The sequence below is a fragment of the Saccopteryx leptura genome, chromosome X (genome assembly GCF_036850995.1).
Source record: "Saccopteryx leptura isolate mSacLep1 chromosome X, mSacLep1_pri_phased_curated, whole genome shotgun sequence".
In the NCBI taxonomy this organism is placed as follows: Eukaryota; Metazoa; Chordata; class Mammalia; order Chiroptera; family Emballonuridae; genus Saccopteryx; species Saccopteryx leptura.
Genome location: NC_089516.1, coordinates 50,202,900 through 50,215,287, shown reverse-complemented (window position 1 = coordinate 50,215,287; position 12,388 = coordinate 50,202,900).

The following is a 12,388-nucleotide window of genomic DNA, read 5'->3' as shown; positions in this document are numbered from 1 at the left end:
TGGAACGATGACTTCACAGTCAAATTTTACTAAACATTTAAAGAAGAAGTAACACTTATTCTTCTCAAGTTATTCCAAAAAATTCAAGAGATAAGATACTTCCAAGTTCATTTTATGAGCATTCAAAACCCAGAGAAAGACACTACAAAGAAAGAAAACTCTAAGACCAATACTTTAATGAACATGGATGCTAATGTTGTCAACAAAATATTAGTAAACCAAATCCAACAATACATTAAAAAGATCATAATCAAGTGGGATTTATTCCAGAAAGGCAAGACTGGTACAATATTTGCAAATCAATAAATGTGATTTATAACATAAACAAAATGAAGGATAAAAATCACATGATTATATCAGTACATGAAGAAAAAACTTTTAATAAATTCCAGCACATATTTATGATCAAAACCCTCAGCAAAGTGGGAATACAAGGAACATGCCTCTACATAATAAAGGCCATAAATGACAGACCAACAGCAAACATCATATTCAATGGGTAAAAATTAAAAACAATCCTCTTAAGATCAGAAACAAATCAGAGGTGTCAGATGTTGCCCCTTTCACCACTCTTATTCGACATTGTTCTAGAAGTCCTATTCACAGCAGTCAGGCCAGAAGAAGAAATTAAAAAAAGCATCCTAATTAGAAAAGAAGAAGTAAAACTGTCATTATGTGCTGATAACATGACATTGTACATAGAAAGCTCTAAAGTGCCTGGCCTGTGGTGGTGCAGTGGACAAAGCCTTGACCTGGAATGATGAGGTGGCAAGGTAAAAATGCTGGGCCTGCCTGGTCAAGGCACATATGGGAATTAATGTTTCCTGTTCCTCCTTCCTTTCTCTCTCTCTCTCTCTCTCTCTCTCTCTTTCCTCTCTAAAATGGATAAACAAACTAACAACCAAAAAAATAAAAGGGGAAAGCCCTAAAGTCTCAGGAAAAAACTACTAGACCTGATAAATGGATTTGGCAAATGGCACGATATAAAATTAATATTTGAAAATCAATGGAATTTTTATATATCAACAATAAACTGTCTGAAGGAGACATTAAAGAAACAATCCTCTTCAGCATTGTAACAAAAAAATAAAGTACTTAAGAAAAACTTTAACCAAAGAGGTAAAAGAATTGTACTCAGAATGCTATCAGACATTAAAAAAGAAATCAAAGAAGATATAAAGAAGTAAAAGCATATACCATATTCATGAATAGGAAGAATAAGCATTGAAATGTCTATACTACCCAAAGCAATCTATAAATTCAATGCAAATCTTATTAAAATACCAATGGCATACTTCAAAGATATAGAATAAATATTCCAAAAATCTAGATGGATCCAAAAAAGAAACTGAAAAGCCTCAGCAATGTTGAAAATGAAGAATAAAGTGGGAGGTAGTACACTTTCTGATTTCAAATTATACTACAAAGCCTTTGTAATCAAAAGAGCTTGGTACTGGCATAAGAACAGGCATAGAGATCAATGGAACAGAACAGAGAACACAGAAATAAACCCACAACTTTATGGTCAATTGATATTTGATAAAGGAGGTAAGCACATACAATGAAGTAAAGATAGTCTCTTTAATAAATGGTGTTAAAAAAATTGGGCATATACATGCAAAAAAATGAAACTAGACCACCAACTTACACCACTCAAAACAACTCAAAATGAATAAAAGACTTAAGTGTAAGTCTCAAAACCATAAAAATCTTTGATAAAAACATATGCAGTAAACTTTTGACATCTCTCATAGCAATATTTTTTGCTGATATATCTCCATGGGCAAATGAAATAAAGGACAAAATAAACAAATGGTTTTATATCAAAGTAGAAGCCTTTTACACAGCAAAAGACACCATGAACAAAATAAAAACACAATCCACACAATTGGAAAACATATTTGTCAATATGTTCAATAACAGTTAATAACCAAAATTTATAAAATAACTTCTAAAACTCAATACCAGAAAGGTAAACAATCCAATTAAAAAAAAGGGCAAAGGACCTAAATAGACATTTTTCTAAAGAGGAAATACAGATGGCCAATAGGCATATGAAAAAATGTTCAACGTCACCAGTCATCAGAGAAATGCAAATTAAAATGCATTGAGATATGACCTCACACCTTTCAGAATGGCACTCACTAACAAGTTAACACATAACAAGTGCTGGCAAGAGTGTGGAGGAAAGGAAACCCTCCTGCACTGGTGCTGGGAAGGCAGACTTGTGCAGCCACCATGGAAAGCAGTATGGTGTTTCCTGAAAAATTAAAAATGCAACTGCTGAACCTGAAGATGGCAGCGGAGTAGGCAGATGCACAGACTCCCAGTTCACACCACCAAACTGGATTACAAACTAATTTAGGAACAAACAGCATAAAAAACCAACTCTGGACTACAAGAACAGTTCTCAAAAACTAAGGAGTAAAGAAGAAGCCACAAAAACCTGGTAGGGAGCACCTGAATCTCCCCTGCTTACAGGAACAGAGGAGGAGGTGAGGCTGAGAGCCCAGAAGGGCTCTCACTCCAAGAAAAAGAGCAGAAAATACTGCTCACAGCCACTTGCCTGGTGAACAGAGAAAGAGGTGTGTTGAAAGGCCTGGCTTGTCTTCCAAAAAGAAAGGGGAGAGAGAGAGACAGACAGTGAGGAGCAGAGGAATGCAGGGGAAAACCTGAGAAGCTGATTCATCCAGTGCTGGAGGTGGCCATAGCTAGGGGAGGGGCTGATCCATCCAGAAAACAAAAGACTAAGGTGCTTCCAGGTCACAGATCTCCAGAAATCTCTCCAGATCCAATCATCAACAAGACACTGCTGAAAACAAGAAGTGGGGAGGAGGGGCAGTAACTCAGGTCTCCATGGAGATCTGAGATACACCTCCCCCTACTGAAGCTGAGAAAACACCCTGACCCAGAGAGAGTAATAGCAGAAGAGGCCTTCAGAGTCTCAGGTTATACCCACGGCATTCCTGGATACAGTTTTAAATAAGCCCCCTGCTGAGATCAGTAAACAAGACTATCACCTGTTAAGAAAACAAACAAATCAAGACTTCAAAGTGGCCCAAATTCAAAATTGGATTACAAATAATAGTTGATGCCAACCCAAGAAGACCTAGAAATAACACAATGGAAAACTGGATGCAGACAACACCAAGCCTAGACTCAAACAGATCTATAAACAAAACACCCAAACACACAGATATAATGAGAAGACAGAGAAATGCAATCAAAATGAAACCACAAGACAAACCTCCAGAAAATAAAATGAGTGATGAAAATAACCAAACTTCCAGATGAGGAGTTCAAAATAATGATTGTAAGGATGTTTAGGGATCTTAGAACAACAATGGATCGTAATTACGAACACCTAAATAAGGAAATAGCAAGTATAAAAAAAGATATTGAAATATTAAAAAAGAACTAGTCGAAGATGACAAATACAATATCAGAAATGAATATCACAACTGAAGGAATTAAAAACAGGATGGATGGAACTGAGGATGGAATCAGCGAGTTGAAGGACAAGTTGAATGAAGGCATGAAAGCAGAGAAGAAAAAAGAAAAAAGACTCAAAAAGTCTGAGGAAATTCTTAGAGAGCTCTGTGACAACATGAAGAAAAATAACATCCGCATCATAGGGGTTCCTGAAGAAAAAGAGAAAGAACAACGAATAGAGACAATGTTCAATCATATCATAGCTGAAAACTTTCCTAAATTAATGCAGGAGAAACTCTCACAAGTTCAAGAAGCACAGAGAACTCCATTAAAGAGAACCCCAAATAAACCTACACCAAGACACATCATAATTAAAACACCAAAGCTAAGTAAAAAAGAGAAAATATTAAAAGCTGCTAGAGAAAAAAAGGTTATCACTTACAAAGGAGCCCCCATAAGGATGACATCAGACTTCTCAACAGAAACACTTGAGGCCAGAAGGGAATGGCAAGAAATATTCAAAGTAATGCAGAACAAGAACCTACAACCAAGACTACTTTATCCAGCAAGGCTACCATTTAAAATTGAAGGAAAAATAAAAGGCTTCCCAGACAAAAAAAAAAAAAAAAAAAAAAAAAAAAAACCTAAAAAAAACCTCAAGGAATTTATTAAAAGCCAACCTATGCTGCAGGAAATGTTAAGGGGACTGTGGTAAACAGATCAAAGTGGGAAAGAATATAGCAAAAGAGGAATACAATTTTAAAGAATAAAATGGCAAGAAACAACTACATATCAATAATAATCTTAAATGTAACTGAATTAAATGACCCAATCAAAAGACACAGAGTAGCTGCATGGATAAGAAAACAGGATCTGCACTTGTGCTGTCTACAAGAGACACACCTTAAAACAAAAGAAACACATATACTGAAGGTAAAAGGATGGAAAAAATCATTTCATGCAAATGGAAATTTTAAAAAAAGGCTGGGGTAGCAATACTTATATCAGACAAAATGGACTTTAAAACAAAGGATATATTAAGAGATAAAGAAGGCCACTACATAATGATAAAGGGAGCAATCTAATAGGAAGATATAACTATTATAAATATCTATGCACCTAATATAGGAGCACCTAAATATATAAAGCAGACTTTGATGGATATAGAGGGTGAGATCAACAGCAATACTATAATAGTAGGGGATTTCAATACCCCACTAACATCACTAGATAGATCCTCAAGAAAGAAAATTAACAAAGAAACAGAAGACTTAAAGGACACACTAGATCAACTGGATTTAATAGATATCTTCAGAACCTTTCACCCTAAAGCAGCAGAATATACATTCTTTTCAAGTGCTCATGGTACATTCTGTAGGATAGACTACATGTTAGAGCACAAAAGTGGTCTTAACAAATTTAAGAAGATTGAAATCATATCAAGCACTTTCTCTGATCACACTGGCATGAAACTAGAAATCAACCACAACAGAAAAACTCAAAAATTCTCAAGCACATGGAAACTAAATAGCTGGTTGTTAAATAACAAATGGACTAAGAATGAGATCAAAGAAGAAATAAAAAATTCCTAGAAATGAATGATAATGAGCATACAACAACTCAAAATTTATGGGACATAGCAAAAACAATACTGAGAGGAAAGTTGATAGCATTACAGGCATACCTCAAGAAGCTAGAAAAAGCTCAAATAAACAACTTGATCCTGCATCTAAAAGAACTAGAAAAGAACAGCAAGTAAAGTCCAGAGGTAGTAGAAAGTAGGAAATAATAAAGATCAGAGCAGAAATAAATGACATAGAGGCTAAAGAAACAATACAGAGGACCAATGAAACCAGGAGTTAGTTCTTTGAAAAGGTATACAAGATTAATGAACCTTTAACTAGAATCATCAAGAAAAAAAGTGAGAGGACTCAAATAAATAAAATTAGAAATGAGAGTGGAGAAATAACAACTGACACAACAGAAATACAAAGGATTGTAAGAAAATACTATGAAGAAGTGTATGCCAAAAAATTAAACAACCTAGGTGAAATGGACAAATTCCTTGAAACATATAACCTTCCAAAAATCAATCTAGAAGAATCAGAAAACCTAAACAGATGGCTTACACCAAATGAGATCGAAGCAGTTATCAAAAACTCCCAACAAAGAAAAGTCCTGGGCCAGATGGCTTCACAAGTGAATTCTAGCAAATATTCAAAGAAGAACTAACTCCTATCCTTCTCAAGCTATTTCAAAAAATTCAAGTGGAAGGAAGACGTCCAAGCTCCTTTTATGAGGCGAGCATAATTCTGATTCCAAAACCAGGCAAAGACAACACAATGAAAGAAAATTATACGCCAATATCCCTGATAAGTATAGATGCTAAAATCCTCAAGAAAATATTAGCAAACCAGATCCAACAATATATGGAAAAAATCATACACCATTATCAAGTGGGATTTATTCTGGGGATTCAAGCTGGTATAATATTCGCAAATCAATCAATGTGATTCATCACATAAAAAAAAAAGGAAGGAGAAAAACCACATGATAATTTCAATAGATGCAGAAAAAACATTAGATAAAATCCATAACCTAATCATGATTAAAACTCTCAGCAAAGTGGGAACATAGGGAACATACCTCAACATGATAAAAGCCATCTATGACAAACCCACAGCCAACATCATACTCAATGGGCAAAAATTAAAAGCAATCTCTTTAAGATCAGGAACAAGGCAGGAGTGTCTACTATCACCACTCTTATTTAACATAGTCCTGGAAGTCCTGGCCACAGCAATCAGACAAGAAGAAGAAATAAAAGGCATTCAAGTTGAAAAAGAAGAAGTAAAACTATCATTATTTGCGGATGATATGATGTTGTATATAGAAAACCCTAAAGTCTCAGTCAAAAAAATACTGGACCTGATAAATGAATTCAGCAAGGTGGCAGGGTATAAAATTGATACTCAGAAATCTGAGCCATTTTTATACATCAACAATGAACATTCAGAAAGAGAAATTAAGGAAACCCCTTCACTATTGCAATAAAAAAATAAAATGCCTAGGAGTAAGTTTATCCAAGAAGATTAAAGACTTGTACTCGGAAAATTGTTTAACATTGATAAAAGCAATCAATGAAGATACAAACAAGTGAAAGCATATACCATGCTCATGGTTAGGAAAAATAAACATTATTAAAATGTTTATATTACCCAAAGCAATTTAAAAATTCAATGCAATACCAATTAAAATACCAATGACATACTTTAAAGATATAGATCACATATTCCAAAAATTTATATAGAACCAAAAAAGAACACGAATAGCCTCAGCATTCTTAAAAAAGAAGAATAAAGTGGGAGGTATCACACTTCCTGATATCAAGTTATACTACAAGGCCATTGTACTCAAAAGAGCCTGTTACTGGCATAAGAACAGCCATGTAACCATAAGCATCTTAGAAGAAAACATAGGCAGTAATCTCTCCGACATCTCTCACAGCAAAATATTTGCTGATTTATCTCCATGGGCAAGTGAAATAAAGGCCGGGATAAACAAATGGGACTATATCAAACTAAAAAGCTTTTGCACAGCTAAAGACAATAAGAACAGAATAAAAAGACAAACTACACCATGGGAGAACATATTTGACAATACCTCTGATAAGGGGTTAATAACCAAAATTTATAAAGAAGTTGTAAATCTCAACAGCAGGAAGACAAACAATCCAATAAAAAAATGGGCAGAAGAAATGAATAGACACTTCTTCAAAGAGGACATACATATGGCCAATAGGCATATAAAAAATGCTCAACATCACTAATCATTAGAGAAATGCAAATTAAAACCATAATGCTATATCACCTCACACCAGTCAGAACAAACAACACAGAATAAGTGCTGGCGAGGATGTGGAGAAAAGGAACCCTCCTGCACTGCTGGTTGGAATGCACACTGGTGCAGGCACTGTGGCAAACAGTATGGAGATTCCTCTAAAATTTAAAAATCAAATTGCCTTTTGACCCAGCTATCCCACTTTTAGGAATATACCCTAAGTACACCATAAAACTGTTTCAAAAGAAGAAATGCACTCCCATGTTTTTGGCGGCATTGTTCACAATAGCGAAGATCTTGAAACAGCCCAAGTGTCCATCAGTGGACGAGTGGATTAAAAAGCTTTAGTACATATATACTATGTAATACTACTCAGCAATAAGCAATGATGAGATCGGATCATTTACAATAACATGGATGGACCTTGATAACAGTATAGAGAGTGAAATAAGTAAATCATAAAAAAAACTAAAAACTGTATGAATCCATACATAGATGGGACATAAGAATGAGACTCAGAGACATGGACAAGAATGTGATGATAATGGGGGGTTGGGTTGTGTGTGGGGAGGGGGCAAGGAAGAAGAGAGAATGGGTGGGGAGAGGGTAGGGGCACAAGGAATACCAGATAGAAGGTGATGGAAGAGAATTTGACTTTGGGTGAGGGGTATGCAACATAATCAAATGTCAAAATAATCTGAAGATGTTTTCTCTGAACATATGTACCCTAATTTATCAATGTCACCGCATTAAAATTAATAAAAAATAATGTAAAAATCAAAAAATTAAATAAATGCAACTGCATTTTGACCCAGTTATTCCACTTTTAGGAATGTGTCCTAAGAGTCCCAAAACACTGATTAAAAAGAAAATATGCTCCCTCATGTTTATGGCAGCATTGTTTACAATACCCAAGGTCTGGAAACAGCCCAAGTGTCCATCAGTGGATGAGTGGATTTAAAAGTTGTGGTACATATACACAATGGAATACTACATATCTGTGAAAATGAAGGAAATTTTACCTTTGGTGACTGCATGAATGGACCTGGAGATTATTATGCTAAGTGAAATGAGCCAGGCAGAAAAAGACAAATATCATATAATCTCACTTATATGTGGAATCTAATGAACAGGTGAACTGAGGAACAGAACAGAGGCAGAGGTGAGGTCACAGGGAGCAGAGGGACAGCTGTCAGAGGAAAAGTGTACTAGGAGATGGTATCTGAGGAGTTGAAGAGATTAGTGAAATTATATAACACATAGATACAGATAAACAGGTTAGCAAATCTCAGAGCAAAGGAAGGAGGGTGTTAAGGGAAGGGGGCAAAAGTGGTGTAAGGGCGACATGTGATTGGGGATTAAGGTTATACTGAGTGGGACACTTGAATCCATGTTAACACAATTAATTAATAAATTTAATAAAAACATGATTTACATTGACTACTTGAGATGATGAAACATATAGAAAGAAAACTAAGAAAAGGATTTGGCAGGTGGGTTCTCTAAATTCCCTCCAACTGATCATCCTTTATTATCTACAGTTTCTCCATGCAAACCAGAGACACATGAATTCCTCAAAGACAGAATAAATTTCTTTTAGTTGATATTTTTGCCAGGGAATTATCATTGTAGCAGGTTACATGGACCTATACATATTTAATGAGATAGTTGGTGGTATTTTAGGCATCTGATAGTGGTTACAGGCCATATATTTTGAACAGTGCAACTTTCTTGACACCCCTGAACATGTTAGGCTGGCTGTGTTTGTTCAAGCAGGCTTCATCCAGCAGCTAACCCTACTAGATGGAAAGTGCCTCACTTGTAGAGATCATGTTTCTCATGTCCTGTGTGCTTTCTGTAGCTCCTAATGCATGCAATAGGGCTTGATGAATGCTCTCATTAATAAATGGCATGGATTGATGCAGGCACCTCTATCAGACACTGAATGTTTGGAGCTATTCCAACTGATGGCTGCTTAGCCCTAATAAAGATACTACAGCAGTGGATGGACACAACTTTTTAAAGCAATTAGTCCTTATCCCAATATAAAATGGTCACTTTAGATAACTGTGCTCAAAATGATAAATTTTATCATCAGTTGTGTATTTTTTAAAGAAATATGTACTTAAAAAGGACAAAAAGGAATAGTGCTTCATGGCTCAGGCAATATATCTCTGTCTCTATTGTTTAAGTCTTATTAGAGTCAGTTCTGCCCTGAATAATTATATTTCTTATTTCTCCATACCATTATACATTCAAATAGTTCAGAAGTAAATTCTCCCTCTTTTTTATTTTAACTTTTCATAGGGAAGTATTAAATATGACAGAACATATCATCACCTAAGGAGAAATGTCTCTTGTGACTCTTAAAATATTATCAAGATGATATTTCTCCTTCTGAGTATCAACAAGAAACTGAGATGCATGAATTCTTAAACAAAACAATGAAGGACCAAAGAGAAGGCAATTACCAAAAATAGAAGAATCAGGTTTATAAATTTAGGCTTAAGCTGGTAATATTTTCAAAGGCATCTTGAAAATTTCCTTTAGACAAAAACAGACATAAGCAAAGAGAAAACAGGAAAGTGAGATTCAATATATCACGAGGTTTATTTCTTTTCAATAGTCTTCTTGCATTAGTGACCCAATATTCTCAGAAAGAGAAAAGTCCCTCTCATTGTTTGTTCATCAAGGAAACTATAGTAGAGAAAAACATTTCTAGGTGGGTTTCTTTCTTTTCTTCTTCTTTTTTTTTCTTTCTTTTTTTAGAGAGAGAACGAGACAGAAAAGGGAGAAAGAGGAGAGAGATAAATATCAACTCATAGTTTCTTCATTCTAGTTGTTCATTGATTACTTCTCATATGTGCCTTAACCAGGGGGCTCAAGCCAGCGACCTTGGGCTTCAATCCAGTGACCTTGGGAACATGTTGATGATTCTGTGTCCAAGCTGGAGCCCTCATGCTCAAGGTGGTAATCCCACACTCAACCTGATGAGATTGTAGTTGAGCTAGTGACCTCCGGGTTTTGAACCAAGGACTTCATTGTTCTGGTTGATGCTCTAAACACTGTGCTACTACTGGTCAGGCTCTAGGTGGGTTTCTAATTCAAGATGAAAATCACAAGTATGACAAGTGTGTAGAATTGATCCTTGAACAACATGAGTTTGAATTGTGGAGGTCCATAATACATGGATTTTTAAAAATAAATAGTGTAGGCATATTTTTCCTCAAGATGTTCTTAATAACATTTTTTTTTACTCTAACTTACATTTTAAAAAATATTTTTAAATTAATTTTTAGAAGGAGAGAGAAAAATGTGGAGTAGAAAGCATCAACTCATCAAACTGTACTAGTTGCTTCTCATCTGTGCCTTTTTTTATAATAGTTTTATTTTTTTAATGGGGCGACATCAATAAATCAGGATACATATAATCAAAGATAACATGTCCAGGTTATCTGGTCATTCAATTATGTTGCATACCCATCACCCAAAGTCAGATTGTCCTCTGTCACCTTCTATCTAGTTTTCTTTGTGCTCCTCCCCCTCCCCCATTCCCTCTCCCTCTCCCCCCTCCCCCCGTGATCAGTCAAGCCCAGGGTTTTGAACTGAAGAACTCAGCATTCCAGTTTGACATTTTATCCACTGTGCCACCACAGGTCAGACAAACTTACTTCACTGTAAAATACTGTATATAATACACATAACACATAAAACATGTTTTATTATCTATTTATATTATTGGTAAGGCTTATGGTCAACAACAGTAGTTAAATTTTTGCTAGTCAAAAGTTTATATGTAGATTTTTAACTGCATGAGGGAGAGGGCTGGTTCTCCTAACCATAATGTTGTTCAAGGGTCAACTCTGTATGTGATGCATTAATGCAAAATTAGTACTCAGTATCACACTTTAGGTATAAAATAATGTATCAGAAAACTATAATGAAGCACTGAATACTTACAAACCATTTGAAAAGTTTCAAAGCAGTCTTGTTTTTTCAAATTATAGTACTATTTTGTTTTTCTGGTTTCATTTTCCAGTAGATCTTTTTTTTTTAATTTTTATTTATTGACTTTAGTGAAAGAGGAAGGGAGAGAGACAGGAACATCGATCTGTTCCTGTATGTACCCTGACTGGGGATTGAACTGACAGCCTCTGTGCTTCAGGATGATACTGTAACCAACTAAGCTATCTGGCCAGGGCTCCCAGTAGATCTTTGATATATGCTCACAGTCATAGAGATGAGCATGGATATAAAGATGAATCTCAACCCCAAAATTGTCTCAACTAAAGCTTGAAATCTTAAAAATTACAGCAGATGCCCAAGTTGTGAATTAAAATTTTGCATGGAATCAATCTGTCAGCAACTTAGTGTTGAGTAGCAACTGTTCTCCAGAAAACAGCTTGTCTTTTTTAGTAGCATGGCTATGCTTGAGGAATAAAAAGTTGCCCAAAAGTTTGGAGACATGAAAGCAGAGATATAGGATTAGATTTTATTGCAGGTACTAGAGTCATATTCGTTCTTATTAGTTTTTGCTAGATTCCCAAATTCTCAAATTGAAAGGAAATCGATACTTACCGAGGTTGGTGTTTCTCAAATTTTAATGTGCTTATTATTCATCTAAAGGTATTGTTAAGTGCAGATTTTGATTCAGCATGTCTGGAGGAGGGTCCTGAAATTCTGCAGGTCTAACAATTCCTAGCTAAGGTCAATGCTGCTGGTCTGTGAAACACATTTTGAATACCAAGGTTTAAGACCAATGTGTTTGTTTGTTTGTTTGTTTATTTACTTATAGTTTTCAGACATTCTAGTGCTTTGTAATTATTTTATAGGTAATTTTTTACCAATACTAGTTATATCTAATGCATATTTTAATCTCTATTTCTATTTTGACTTCTATTTATGTCTATCTTTATAAACAAAAGTAATTTGAGATTATCTTCATAATGTTACTTATCTTGACATATAGCTTCTGACATGTTAGCCTTAGTAAAAGAGGAAAAAGTTAAATACCTGCTAGAGAATTACCCATAGACCTGGTTTTATGTCTAGGAATGTGTTACACATGCAAGTGTATTCCACCGTGACTGGGGAAAAGATCAGTTAATGGTTAATG